This window comes from Haliaeetus albicilla, chromosome 16 (genome assembly GCF_947461875.1).
Source record: "Haliaeetus albicilla chromosome 16, bHalAlb1.1, whole genome shotgun sequence".
Lineage (NCBI taxonomy): Eukaryota > Metazoa > Chordata > Aves > Accipitriformes > Accipitridae > Haliaeetus > Haliaeetus albicilla.
In genome coordinates, this window is record NC_091498.1 from 29,469,558 (window position 1) to 29,483,141 (window position 13,584).

General features: G+C 41.1%; 1 long non-coding RNA gene across 6 annotated transcripts in view; it reads left to right on the top strand.

Moving 5' to 3' along the window:
* Nucleotides 1–13,584, top strand: part of LOC138689339 (uncharacterized) — a 34,077-nt gene that overhangs the window by 19,670 nt on the left and 823 nt on the right. For 2 of the 6 annotated variants that reach the window (XR_011328225.1, XR_011328227.1), the window contains 3 exons: nucleotides 176–3,204; nucleotides 4,496–4,709; nucleotides 6,139–6,731. This is a non-coding gene — a long non-coding RNA (uncharacterized lncRNA). Of the gene's footprint in view, nucleotides 1–175; nucleotides 3,205–4,495; nucleotides 4,710–6,138; nucleotides 12,823–13,584 lie in introns of those variants that run through there. The other 4 variants (XR_011328226.1, XR_011328224.1, XR_011328223.1 and 1 more) reach the window with 4 other exon arrangements.

Below are 13,584 nucleotides of genomic sequence, written 5' to 3' on the forward strand. Positions count from 1 at the left end.
ATTTGACAGCTAACAAAGCCAAGAGAATAAACATCATAATAAGTCGGTGTGCCCTTTATCTGGCTTAGATTATCTGGAGGCCATCTGAATAAACTCTCAGCTGAAACAGGAAGCCCTGGGACCAGATCTTTCACCTTCCTTTGATTGTCATTTTCCAATTGTTTTCATTTTTCAGTGACGCCAGCACACTCGTTCATTGATGTTCCATTTTGGCCTTGACTGAGCCAGATCCACCCAGAGAAGTCAGAAGCCAAGAACAAACTGGGCGTAAATTAAGAGTGGGCTTTCCTTGAGGCATCCTTATGTGCAAGGTCCTGAAGTAAGATGCAGACAAAGCTGAAGTTCTGTATTAAGTGGTGTTAAGACAGGGTGCTTCAAGTTCATCAGGCTTCTTGAATGGGTGGAAATAGCATGTGTGTGCATGCACACGTACTCAAAATCAAGGATACCAACAAAAGAAATATTACTGTGAAACTACACTAAAATGTGTCCATATTTTTTTTTTTTCCAAAATGGAAAACTATCACAGCTGACTACATAGGGAGAGATTTTGCTCATTTTCTAGTCTCTGATGTTAGCCTGGTAGTTCAAAGGAAACACAGTACCACAGAAAGTTGGCAAGGTGTAGCAATACACCAAGTTCAGCTCTCCTTTCCTCTCACGGTTTATAAGCACTTATGGTTTATGGCATATATTGCCCAGATATAGAGATGTATCATCAACCAAAGAAAGACATAACATGCCAGCAAGTTTATCACAGTGATTTTCCGTCTATTCTGTTTTGTTTTAGTTCACTGCCAGCCACAAGACTAAGCACGATGCTGGTTTAGTGAGAGTGGTTTGCTCATGTGTGACAAAGGAGAAAGAGATCTGGGCCTTTTATGCACATTGCTCATATTTATGAAGTCCTTGTCATCTGACAAAAACTTGTTATTCTTTGGGAACAAGAGAGGGAGTTGGGATGAGTATTAAGAAGGCTGAACTTTCTTAGTCTTACATGTGGCCTGTCCGTTTTAGGCTTGGGACTGTTGGCAAGGAAAGCAAACCAACGTCCACACATCTATTTTTCCTGTGCCAAAGATATCAATTGCACAGGGGTTGTCAGTTTGGCACTCATCATTAACATTAAAGTTTAGAGGGAAAAGGCTGTTCTGGAATGGTCAAAGAGAGAAAGTCATCCACGTATTTGCATTTTAGTGCTATTAGTGGTGCCGCATTCAGAGCAGCTCACTGGTCTGAGGACGGATATGCAGGGTAACTGCATTTTTGTAGGTTTCCTTTGAAACAGAAACAAAATAGAAAAAGAAGCACCAAACCACAATTTTTAAAATAGGATGCTTTAAGATGCCTCCTGGAAGTCACAGGCTGTCCTTATATCGTTCAATTTTTCAAATTCTTCAGGAGTGAGAACAGACTCGGTTGTCAACAGAGTGCTGTTCACAGAAACTAGGCAGGAAAATGAAAGAAGGCTCGCTATTGTTCGGCGACGTGGTGTAGGCTGCAAGAATGCGTTGGGAATGCAGCGCCTGCATGTCAGGCAGAGAGAGAGGTCTTTGTGTGAAAACACTGAAGAAGAATGTCAATCATATAAATAACTATTATCTCATGTTTTTATCTTGATCATTGCTATCACACTTCCTCAATTGGAGTCCATAAGGATAGTTATCAATTTCCTGGAACATACTGGTATCTAATCGAAGCTGTCCAGATACCGCGTGCAGGGGAGCTGATCTACCATGAAGTGGGGAACACCGTTGGAAGTGTCATACCTCTCGTGCCCTCTGCTTTATACTGCTTTCTGACAGTCTTGATCATAATTTATGAATAGGTAACATACAGCCACCCTGCTCTGGTGTCACTTAGAAGCAGCATTGGTTTTCCTAAAATACAGATGTCTTTATCATTTCCCAGAAGAACGTGCGTGATTTGAAATATTCATAATTGAAAAAGGAACACATGGGCTAATAGAAAGGAAAGCTACACACTTATGCAAATGTAAAAAACATGCTTTATCTCACAATGGTTAACATTATCTCTGGGTGCAATGATGTAAGAGCACTGTTATGAAATTCCTCAAAATCCTGAACAAAATAGAGGCAACGTGCCTGAAAAGGGTGCATTTGTGATTGAAATATTTTTACTCGTTAAGCAAATTAACACTTGAAACAGAAGCTTGCAGAGCTGGGAATAACATACCTGTTATGACCTGAATTAAATTGACGTCTTCTGAAGTCTCGCTTCTCATGGGTTGGTGTTACTTTGTGATGCTTAAGGCAGATCCGCCTTTGAGGTAACACTTCATTGTTTTGCTTGCCAGTAACGGCAGATCACATACTGAAAAAATCCACCCCACTGGGAGAAGTTGAGCCAGTATTTTGTTAGCCTACGCCATGTGCTGTGTAGCGATCATAAGGGATCTGTTTCATCGGAGTCATTCAGGGCCAGGAGGAGCAAATCCTGCGAGCTGCTTTGAATACCCATGCAGATGTGGCACTCACTCAGAGGTGAGAGCCGCCGGGCGAATAAGCAGGAGGTAAGCGGTCCTGAGCAGTACAGGGGACCCAGTCCTCCACCACCAAAGTCAGGGAGAACTTTGCCAAAAAGTTACCTTTAATCACAGTGTTGCTGAGCATTGGCCACATTATTATTCCTGTGTGCCAAGGCCCAGGTGGGATGGCCTTATCTCGCAAACACTTCTTCCTGACGTGGTAAGTGACTGATCTAGGGAGCAAGGAGTAGATCGGGAAAGCTAATAATAAATACCTCTTAAGTCACGTTTCCTTAGGTTCCTAGCATACACCATTCCATTTTATCCCGAGTATTGACAAGCAAGAGAATTTGACCAAAGGGCATGGGATCTCCTCTTCCTCAGGTATAACTTTTGGAAACTCTTTAAGTCAGTATTACTGGTGTTCCCACCAAGAGAAGCTGTCCTAGTGGACAGACCACCCCTGACCATTTGCCAGCAGAGGTATGAACTGAGTCAGGAAGCTGACCCGTGTTAAAACCACCTGATCTTCTACCAAGTTTCTTTCAACCCTACGCAGGTTTTTTTAGGCCAGATGACCATCTAGCTGCACGAACTGTTATATTAACGAGAGAGAAGGCAGCATGGCCAGGAGGAGGCAATGAGCAGCGAGGAGCTAGGAGAGAGCAGGGCAGCTTGTGCTTCAGCTCCGTCTCAACACTCACCTCTGAGCCTCGGTACCTGCTCCAGCACACGGTGGCTTCGACTTCTACAGATTCACATCTATATCTCCTCTGTTGCACCCTTTAGCCACCTTCTACACTGTACCTCACGCTCGAGAAGGCCTTCTTGAAGACAGCCTTAAGAGCATGGATTTCAGGGCAAATCGTTACTTCACCAGCCCATGCCACAGTTCATTCAGTATAGTGAATAAACTATAGGCCACCTCAAAAATCTCTGTTTAAATCAATGTAGCTCTCTTCAGTTCAATAGGGCTGTGCTGATTTGTACCAGCTGAAGATTTGTTTCACTACCTCAGATTTCTTCTTCGTTTTTATAGTAACGGTAGCTCTATAGCACTTAATAACAGCACGTTATTATGTTAGAGTTTTCCATGATTCATTTCAGGAATTCAAAGTACACATAGCCATTTGTACTTACTGCTTAAAATGCTCTGCAGAAAATCATCTTGATTGTAGAAGCAAATCTTACTTGTGTGCAAAAATACTGTTTATTTGGCCAAAACTGGCAATTGCCAAAATGACCAGAACACAGAAACCTACAGGAGAGATGTACCGTTGTGAATGGCCAACAACTGAAGAAAGCCACTTATTGTTTCACAAAATTTTAAAATACTTTTTCAGACTAACCCATGAAAAATATTCAGTTTCATTCTAGAGGGTAAAAACCTTCTGAGAAAGATTTTACATCTGTTCTATTTTGGTTACAAAAATAGTAATTTCTTTTTTTCCCCATTAAAACACAATTCAGAATATATTTTAATATGAAATCCTACAAAATCTTACTGAAAAAATGTTACAGTTCCTTGGGGAAGAGGGAAGGGTTGTTTCTTTTGCATTTGTGTTGTGTTGTGAGGGCGTAAAAAGGAAAATTTCTTCTAATAGCGATAGTGTAGTCAAAAGCTATTTTAAAAAGAAATAGCTTTTTTTCTTTTTTTGACCAAGATAGCAGCCAATTCTTGATTTAGATTTTTTAGCTTTTATTAGCACTGTACAAAGCAAACACTCCAGTTGGGGTTCCAAACTACAACTACCAAAAATCTCTGATGACTAATACTTCCTGGCTGTACTTCATGCTGGCTTGAAAAGAACAAGACTACTTTTTGTCTAAGCCTGTACTAATGTTATATAAAAGGTTGTGAAAAAGGTTGTGTAGGTCCATCCACAAACATCCGTCTTTTGCATATGCTTGTGGTGTTTTTGCTAGTGGCTTTGGGGAGAGTTAATCTAATGTTTAATTAAATCATTTAGCTTTATTCAAAACATACTTTTTTTCTTTTTTTCCTAGCTGACTATTTTTCGTGCAGGGATTTGCTGCAGTCCCAAAAGAAGAATGAATAATGTTTCCTATTTTGACCACAGAGTGATCTGATCATGCACGCTGTCAGTGGACATTGCTACTGACTGGCTTCCAGGGAGAACAAACATCCGTTGTCCACTCCGTCCCAGCCACAAGGTCATGTGGCAGCAGGGTGTCCTGCTGGTGGGCAGAGCATGTGATGGTGAGTTGGGATTCCTGGATCCTTTCCTTGCCCTGATACTGAGTCAGGCTGTGACTCTGGACAAGGTAGGGAGCCATTAAATAAAATGAAGGTGATAATACCCACATCTCCAAAATATCATGAAGGTTGTTTCTGTGGATTTAGGAGGCTCTTTGACCCTCAAATGAAACTGTCAGGTGACCACAAATCAAAAATAGCAGCTCAAAGTAGATGCAGGACTGAGCACATGTCTGATCTTCTGTAGGAATCTGGGCCCACCAACCCATAGATTCAGAAGCATCGTATAAACTCAAGAAATAAAGACCGAGGAAGATCTACATGAAAATCCTCTTTTTGCTCAGAAGAAGATATTCTGTCTTCCCATTCCTGCTCCCTCCCTTCCATCAAACATCAAATAAGGACCTTTCATCTAGCTGCTTAATCCCTGCTAGCACCCACTCTTATGCCTTGTTCCTCCCTCGCTCTTCATTAAACTCTACATAATGATTTCCAGTCAACACCGACTGGAAATGTAATACTCCCAACTGCGCTGCCAGCAATACTCCCAGTCCTTTCCTCTGCTGCCCTCAGCTGCTGTTATGGTCCAGCTCCCCCAGTTACTGTTCCACACCGAGGAAAGGCTAGAACTGGCGGGAGGCTCCAGCAAGACTGGGAACACCCAGGGTTCAGGAGAAGGCTGGCAGCGGAGGCTGGAAGGAGTGGGCTGGGTCAGAGTTCCCCCCACCTCTAAATTGGCCTCAGTGTCCCGTGATTAAATTCTCTCCCTCCTCCCTGCCACAGCACCCTCCCATGGATGCTGTCAAATGCAGAATTGTTACCCACTGTCCTATGGGGAATTGCACTTTGTAAGAAACTCACTGGCCAGAAGAGCTCACCTTCCAGTTGGGCATCCTTATAATGACCAGATTTTCAGATGTGTTCAGCATTTTACATTTATTTGCCAGATAGTCTCTTGAAAAGTTTGGTTATAGTAGCCAGAAAGACAAAACTTTATTAAATAACCATAGAAAGAACTTGGTCAAAAAAAATCAAGATCCTGTCCAAAGGTCCAATTCCTATGTGTACTTCAAGATCCTGTGAAAAAGTCACTGATGCTTAATGAAACTTTTTTTTAACATTCATATCAATTTTACATAGCTGTTTTTCTTTATTGTAGTCTCTCCCTTGTTTGCTATTTGTACATTAAAACATGGTATCTGCATCTGAAGAGGTCGCCTTTGATCCTTGCACTGTTTTCATCTAGCAGTTTTGTAGTTATCTTCATTCTTCTACTTCCGATAATTGAAAGTTTCTGCAGGCTCCCTTCTTGATTCTCCCTCCGTTTGCATTCTCTTCTTGGGTTGGACTTTTGTTTAGACAGGTTATTCTCAAAGCAGAAACTTAACAGAGTCATCTTAGCCTAACACATGTTAAATTTCTACTTCCTCAGCCCGTATCGCTTGGCCAGGGCTGCACCGAGGCTCACCAGGAGGAACACTCCGACCGGCAGTTGTGGCCCCTGGGAACTGAGACAGCAATTCAGCCTCACAGGACCTGACGGCACTGCCTCTAAACCACAGATCCCCGAGGTCAGGGGAACCTTCAGACATGCGTCCCAGGACTATCTTAATCCTTTGGCACCCCAGAACACGATAAGGATGCTTTAGCAGGGGGTTATGCTACATCTTAGATACAGCTGTGTAGTGTGTTCACATTTCTTGACACAAAGAGGTTGCTATAAAATGACTGCTCTGTTCGAAAATGTTGCTGGCAAATTGTCGTGAACATGGAAAAGAAACAAGAGTGTTGAGAGCTCTGGGTATCATTGAAATATTTAAATATTATGTACGGTGACGCCTGTAATTCAACATTTGCTGTGGTAAACAGAGCAGAAATGACTGTAGCATAATGTTATTCCATATTCTAAGCCAGATTCTTGAGGTTTGTTTTATTTATATCACATGTGGCTGGGAGAAGTAATTCTAGGAAGGCTCATACCATATATTTTCTTTTCAAGTTGCCAAAATATCTTAGAGAAATCAATGGCTGGGGACTCTTCTGTGTGGCTAAAGATTTATTTTTAACCTCTCGGGGTGCCAAAATCAGGAACAATTATTAATCTGTCCTGAAACTGCCAATACAACCTGCTAGCAACAGATGGTGTGAATGAAAAGCCAGAAGTGGCCATTTTTAATATTCAATAGATTAAAAAAACTTAGTTCTTTAATCTTATCTAACCTCTTGTGACCGAGGGTCTAAGGTATTGACTTAAAGACAATATCAATAGCCTTGATTTGAACCTGAAGCAACCAGGGAACTGGATCTTCTGAGATACTTTGTACCTCTAAACGATGCTGTGTGTTCCCAGTCTCTGTTGACCTCGGTGGGAGATGAGCACCGAGGGTTGCTCTTTGGCAGCTTGAAAGCTCAGGTGCAGTCAGAGCACCTCGTGCTGCAGGTACTCTGTGGCTGCACTCCGGGGGTTCTTGTTTAGGTCTGAACTTGTACGGTAGTTAAGAACCAACTCCTGTCAATGCCCAGGGATGGAAAAGTATTACATTACTAGATATTATCTCAGTCTTGCTGTATTTATACATCTCAATTACAAAATTAGGAAGTATTGCCAGCCATCGTTTGGATACAGCTGGCACAAACCCACAAACACACACAGAGAACAAAGCAAAAAAAATCCCAAACTGCAAGCCTGCTTTATTTTCCAATTGGTTAAGTATCGTGGAAGTCTGAGTCTTGCAGCTTATGGTGATGCTATGCTTCTAGCGAGACTGTTTTCTGCCCCGTGTGCCACTGCTGGGGAGGGCAGAGTGTCAGCAGCAGGAACGCAGAATTTCACAATTTCCCATGGAAGGTGGATCCCAACTCACCTCACCTATTGGGAAAGGCTGCATCTGAATTTCAGGTTTGGGATTGCTCGTTATTTTCTGTAATATCTGCAGCCCAGATTTATTTGTGAGAAACAAGGCGGGGGGACTCAAAACCACAACAGCAGCTGGTATATAAAGGCAGTACTATTAACATGGAGCAGGTGAGAAACAGCCTGAAGTTTTTGCACGAATAATTTCCCAGGTCAGGTATCCTGTCACTATGTACTTGCCAAGCAAATGCAGCAGATGTGGACAGATGACAAACTTTGCATGCATGACTCTGGGACAGAGAAAACCTCTTGCAAACCAAGGGCTGCAATTTGAGAAGCTGTTACTTTCTCTATTTTTAATGCCTTTATTGATACTTGTCTGCATAGACCCCATATCCTGGCAGGCCAGCAGCTCCTCACCCACAAATCCCAGTTCTGGTCCAAGCCTCCCTTCTGCAGTTGTTCTGCTCTCCTCGAGTGTGGCCCCTCTGCCCCTTTCCGCCTACGTGTCCGCACACAGAAACCACTGACCACGGTCAGGCAGTCCCCTGACGATACAGCATGTGGGAAAGCTCTTCCAGGGCGAACAGCAGCTTTTCAAGAGCTCAGGCCAGAGAGTAAAGGCCGATGCACCATGGGAGAGCACTGAAAGGACATTTAAGTTTTCTGATGAAGGGAAAATGAGCTCTCCCCTGAGGGTTTTTCTCTGGAGGCTACAAGAGTGAGATTTCTGAATTGGAGGAGTGGAAGAAAAAGAAAAAAAAAACATGAAAAAAGAGCCAGCTAGAAAGATGTAACTCTAATTTTGTACATTATCGTAGTGATGGTAGGTACTGCTATGAAATGGAAGATGCTGGGAGATGCCAGGAAAGATACACTTAAATATCATTTGATCTTGGACAGCAAAACTTAGCGTGCCCAGCACAGCGAGACAAACACCTAATGAATGAGGGCACAGGTAAACAATATCACCTAAGTGTTATGTCAGCCTAAGCTGTTGCTGAAAGCGGTGGTGGCCCCAGCATACCCTGTCCCAGGGAGTTCATTGCTGCTGCCCTCGGACAGTCCTGCAGGGAGCCTGATGGGGCACTGGTCCAGCGACGAACAAGAATTGCTCTGCTGCCAGTATCATTTTCAGGGAGAGCAGTGGTCTGCTCTCGCCACGTGGTAATTAACACAAAAATGAGCAGCTAGACATGTGGGGGGGAGGTTGTGGGGAAGCAGGGAGGAGTGACAGGACTACGCATTTTGTTGGCGTTGTGGATTTCTGCTGGAATGAGGCATGGCCTGGGAGGTCTCATCTAATTGAGTAGAAATCAGCAAAGTATTCTCCATTTCTACTTATGGATGAGAGACGGATTCCCGTCTTAGCTTTGGGTAGATCTTGCACCTAGAACATATTCACTGCTCTGAAAATGGGGTTGTGCAGTGATTATTTGTGTTTGTAGCATTGTTTTTTTGTCTTTCTATTTATGACAGAAAAATATTAAAATGTCTGCCTGTGAAAGTAACTTTCTACCAGGCTCTGAGATGCATTCCTAAATGTTCTGTACTGTAGACTACGCCAGTACTTCTAGATACCCAGCGTGTATCTTGCCATGCAGGACATACGGAGTTAAAGGACACTCAACACTGAGAATTCTTCCACTGTATGATGATTACAGAAACATCTGGTCTCAGTAACCCTCTGCTGATCATCTGTAAAAATTAAATGTTTAATAGGCCCAATATTTCCCATTTTTAACAGACATGAATCTGAACAGTCTGAACATCAGATGAGTTTCCCTTACAAACCGCTTTTCTTACCTAGACCTGATATGTATAGACAGCCCCTGTCTTTGTATCAATGCTATACACATTCTCATGGTGTTTTGCAGCATTCAGCTCTGCATGGTCAGTCTCCTTACCCGAACTTGGAGTTTTTCAGTGTTTCATATTTCATGGTCTGAATTTTATGATTTGAGTTTATCTCAGATTTCTAACCTGTAGTGAGAAGACCAGACTATTACATGGAAGTAGTGCTGAATGCAAAACACGTTGAACTGTCAAAGTCTCTTTCATGAAGATGTGTCATTCTGAAGTTGCATAACAAAGTCAAAAAACCCTCCACTCCTCATGAGCATATGCAATGATGTCTATGGAATTTCTTACTATCAGGACATATTTTTTCTCATGATTGTGTTGCAAGTCTCTTTGTCTCCCTGGCTTCTAGCAGAATTTCTGCCCTATCACCAATGAATGAAGTCAGAATATGTGTCTCTGAATGTGTCCACAAAATACAGGTTTTCTTAATGTGAAGATATTCTGTATCCATGCAGAAAATAGTTTCAGTGCTTCTGTGAATGATATAATCTCCTAAGTACAACCAGCTCTTGCAATCACAACAAGGCAATTCAGAAAAATAAATGAATGGTCAAAGACTTGATGTGAGAGTGCTCAGATCTTGGTAGAAGTGGAACTAGGATAATCTTTCTTTTTTACGCTCTGTGTGTGTATTATAGTCCTCATTCGTATTTCTCTTATGTGTGGTGGAAAACTGTTAAGCTTCATAGTATCACTACAAATAGTCCAGATCTCTGCTCTGTCTGCTAGACCTCGTTGCCTCACTTACTTAAAAACTTTGTTTGTTTGTTTGTTTGTTCTCAGAGAAGAAAGCTTTCCGTTCAATATTAGCATTCTAAAAGAGAAAAGTCCCAAGCTGAATAAGCCCTTAGAGCTCGAGGGGAACATCTCCAGTACTATCTGCAGAGGAAACAGGAGTCTCGCTGGGTTCCAGGTGCTGCCCCACCTTTCCCATGCCTGGTTCTGCTGCAAATGTGAGCAGTCAGTGCCAGTGAATCTCCCTCACTGCAACGCAGTGTGGGACCCCACGCTGGAAATGAGCTTGTGCCATCCTTGGCGCGAGTAATTCTGATACGAGCTTAGCAGAGATGAAAGGCACTTGAACCAATGGGTGATGACTTATGAGCACCCCGGGAGGAAGTCAGCCCGCCACAAGCAAATTTTTCTGCTGTCTAGATGTGCTAAGAAAACACTGCAAAGACAGAGAAAAAGCCAGAAAATTGGAAATTATATCTTCAGGGGCTTTTTTAAAATCATGTTTCAGTCCACTATTTGATATTCTTCTTTTTTGTTTTTATTATTTAAAAAAGAAAAACCAAAACATTTTCCTTTTTCTTTTAGGTTATATATGGAATTACACAAGGTATGGACTGTACAGAATAGCCTAGCCCCAGCTTGGAGTAAAAGGAGAGAAAGGTCAGCATTTTACAAGACTGAATCCTAAGTACTGCCAGACTTCCTGACAACACGTAAACTGAAGAAAAGTCTGCAATAACTTAACTTCTTTTTTTGAATGCGTGCCTGGTGCTGGAAGGTATCTAGAGCCATTGACAAGAAAGGCATCTGAGGACACTTAGCATTAGCCAGGCAATATTTAACGTCTTCCAAGATTCAGTGCCTCGGCAGGCAGGAGCAGAGTTGTAGAATTTTTAGCATCCAAAAAAAGAAAGGTGAAGGGTTCATCCCAGTCCTAGGTGGTATTTTAAAGCTAGCACGGTTAAGGCATGCCCAGTGCTGTTGCCAGCAGCTTGCAAACCGTTTACTTTTGATGTTTCCTGTCTGAAGGACCAGATCAGAGTCAGAACTGGCATTTAGCATGAGTGTAGAGCAAGCTTCGAGCTTACGCCTCATTCGTTTCATTATCACACCATTTGTATTTTCTACATATATTGAAAACAAACTCTTCCATACTTCAGCTCATGCAAATTGCTCTGTAGTCCTCTTGATACAGGCGAGTGATGACTGACATCAGCTGATGATCTATTCTTCTGTTTGAAGTTCTGAGATTTAACCTTTTTGCAACAAAATCACAGACACTTAAGCCATTTCTGGCAATGACTGTAGACAAAGACTATGATATAAAACCAGGAGCATATATAAAATAAAAGTATCCATGATATGATCACATATATATATATTTATAAAAATTGCAGTGGCCCCCTTGCCAGAATTCTAAAACTGGTGATGAGATGACAGGAAGGTGAGAAATATGAAATTTTCAAGTCAGAGATAGTTTCCTCTTTATGGCTCATGTGATTTTTATTCGAAAAAAGATTTATATAAAAATGGAGAAAGTTAGGTCACTCTTGATTCACCCCCCTAAAAAAAGATATATGTGTATATATGCATGTATATATATATAGGAGTTGTGTATATATAGAGATATATGAAAGATATAAAGAACATTATGGAAGAAAACCAACCTGTATGACTGATGAGTCTAATAACCATTAGCACTAAACCCCGTAATGTCTTGGAGAATTCAGATAGAGCTAATCCTAAATTAAAATAAATCTACTTTCCGTTGAAACTTTAAAACAACTTTGTTATTTTCTCTACTATGTTGCTTTGAAAATTACAGTATGTTTTCACTGGTCTGCCTTCAACATGGTTTAACTGCCATTTACATGATGCAATTTACACTCCATTGAACTTTTCTGGTAGAATAACACCCAGAAAAACAGAGTGTGGTATTCTGGCATTATTTTATTCTATCTATATTGAAGCAAAGGAATCATTTCAGTTCCAAGCACTGAGCTGGTAGAAATTATTTTAGCTGCAGGAGATAAAACTAAAGACAGTGTTAAACCTGCATTTATAAAAAAGAAGTCTTCTGCACGCACAAACCCACATTTGCATGTGTAATGTAAGTTGATTCTTGCTCAGGTAATATTTTGCCAGTGTCAACATGCAAGAATACTGGGTCAGTTGTCAAAATGGTGCATGCACATAACTTGCAAATTCTATTTGATCTGTTGTGTACAAGTGTGTGAATCTGAACACATAGTGGCAAACACTTCAAATCATGAGATGGAGGTAGAGAAGCAAACTACAATAATAAAATATCTCTTTCTCCAGCATTGTTAAATTCTCAAAGGTCTGAGGCAGTTTTGGATCTATTGCACACCTTTCTATAGTAACAAAGCATTTTAATGGGAATTCATACATGTGGAATGACATTCCTATTTTTTATAAAAAAGAATGTCTATCCATTCTTTTTTATATGTTGTTGATACGCTAAAATTGTATAGACTTATAGAGCATGTATCATAGAATCTAGACTAAGCATGCCCTAACAGTAGAATACAAAGTGGTTTATTTATCTTTTGCAGTTTATGAGAAAATTTTTATGTGCAACACCTAGCCCATTGCAGATCCAAGTGCAGCCACACTACTGCTGTGAATTCTACCGATGCTATGGTCAGTAAATGGACCCTGTTGCCAAGAAAACAGACAGTTGTTTCTCGCTGCTGTATAATATTCAGGAAATACACTTGGCAACTGAGATAATTCTGTTGGTTCTGCTGTAGAAGACTCATGTAGATGCAGACTTTCCATGAGATAGAAAAGCATGGTGTTGTAGTTGAAACACTTCATTTTTAATGACTAGTGAAATAATAGAGTGGCTGGGTAGTAAGCCCTATTACACAGGCACTCATCTGGAAAAATCCACTATATTCTTGCTAGGAGACCCTCCGCCATTAAGCTGCTATCTGACCTGAGGCAGGTTCCTTAGTTTTTCCCTGTATGTAAAGTGAGAATAATGTCCTTTGCGGGATGCTTGTTTATTTATTGCAGCAATATGTATTACCGTAAGTATTAATAAGCCTATTTCCAGCTGACAAAAAAATTACTTCTTCAGTTTTTATCAGTGAAATATGGTCAGTCATCCAACAATTTGCTTCTTTGGCATACCCTCCACTTGTTATAATGAGGAATAAACCGAGAGTATATCTCAAAAAATATATGGTTAGAAATAATGCTTTTATGTTTTCCATATTTTGTTATTTTTGCCTCAAATCACAGTTCAGTTCAGCATGATCTGACATGGCTGAAATACTGAAACCCCCACTCCTCCAAAGCAGTGTTTATTATAGAAACCACAAACTTAACCTAACCTAGAGCAGCTTTTCCAGCAGTGATATAATTACAGTAGTTATTGTTGCAATAAACCAGATGTTC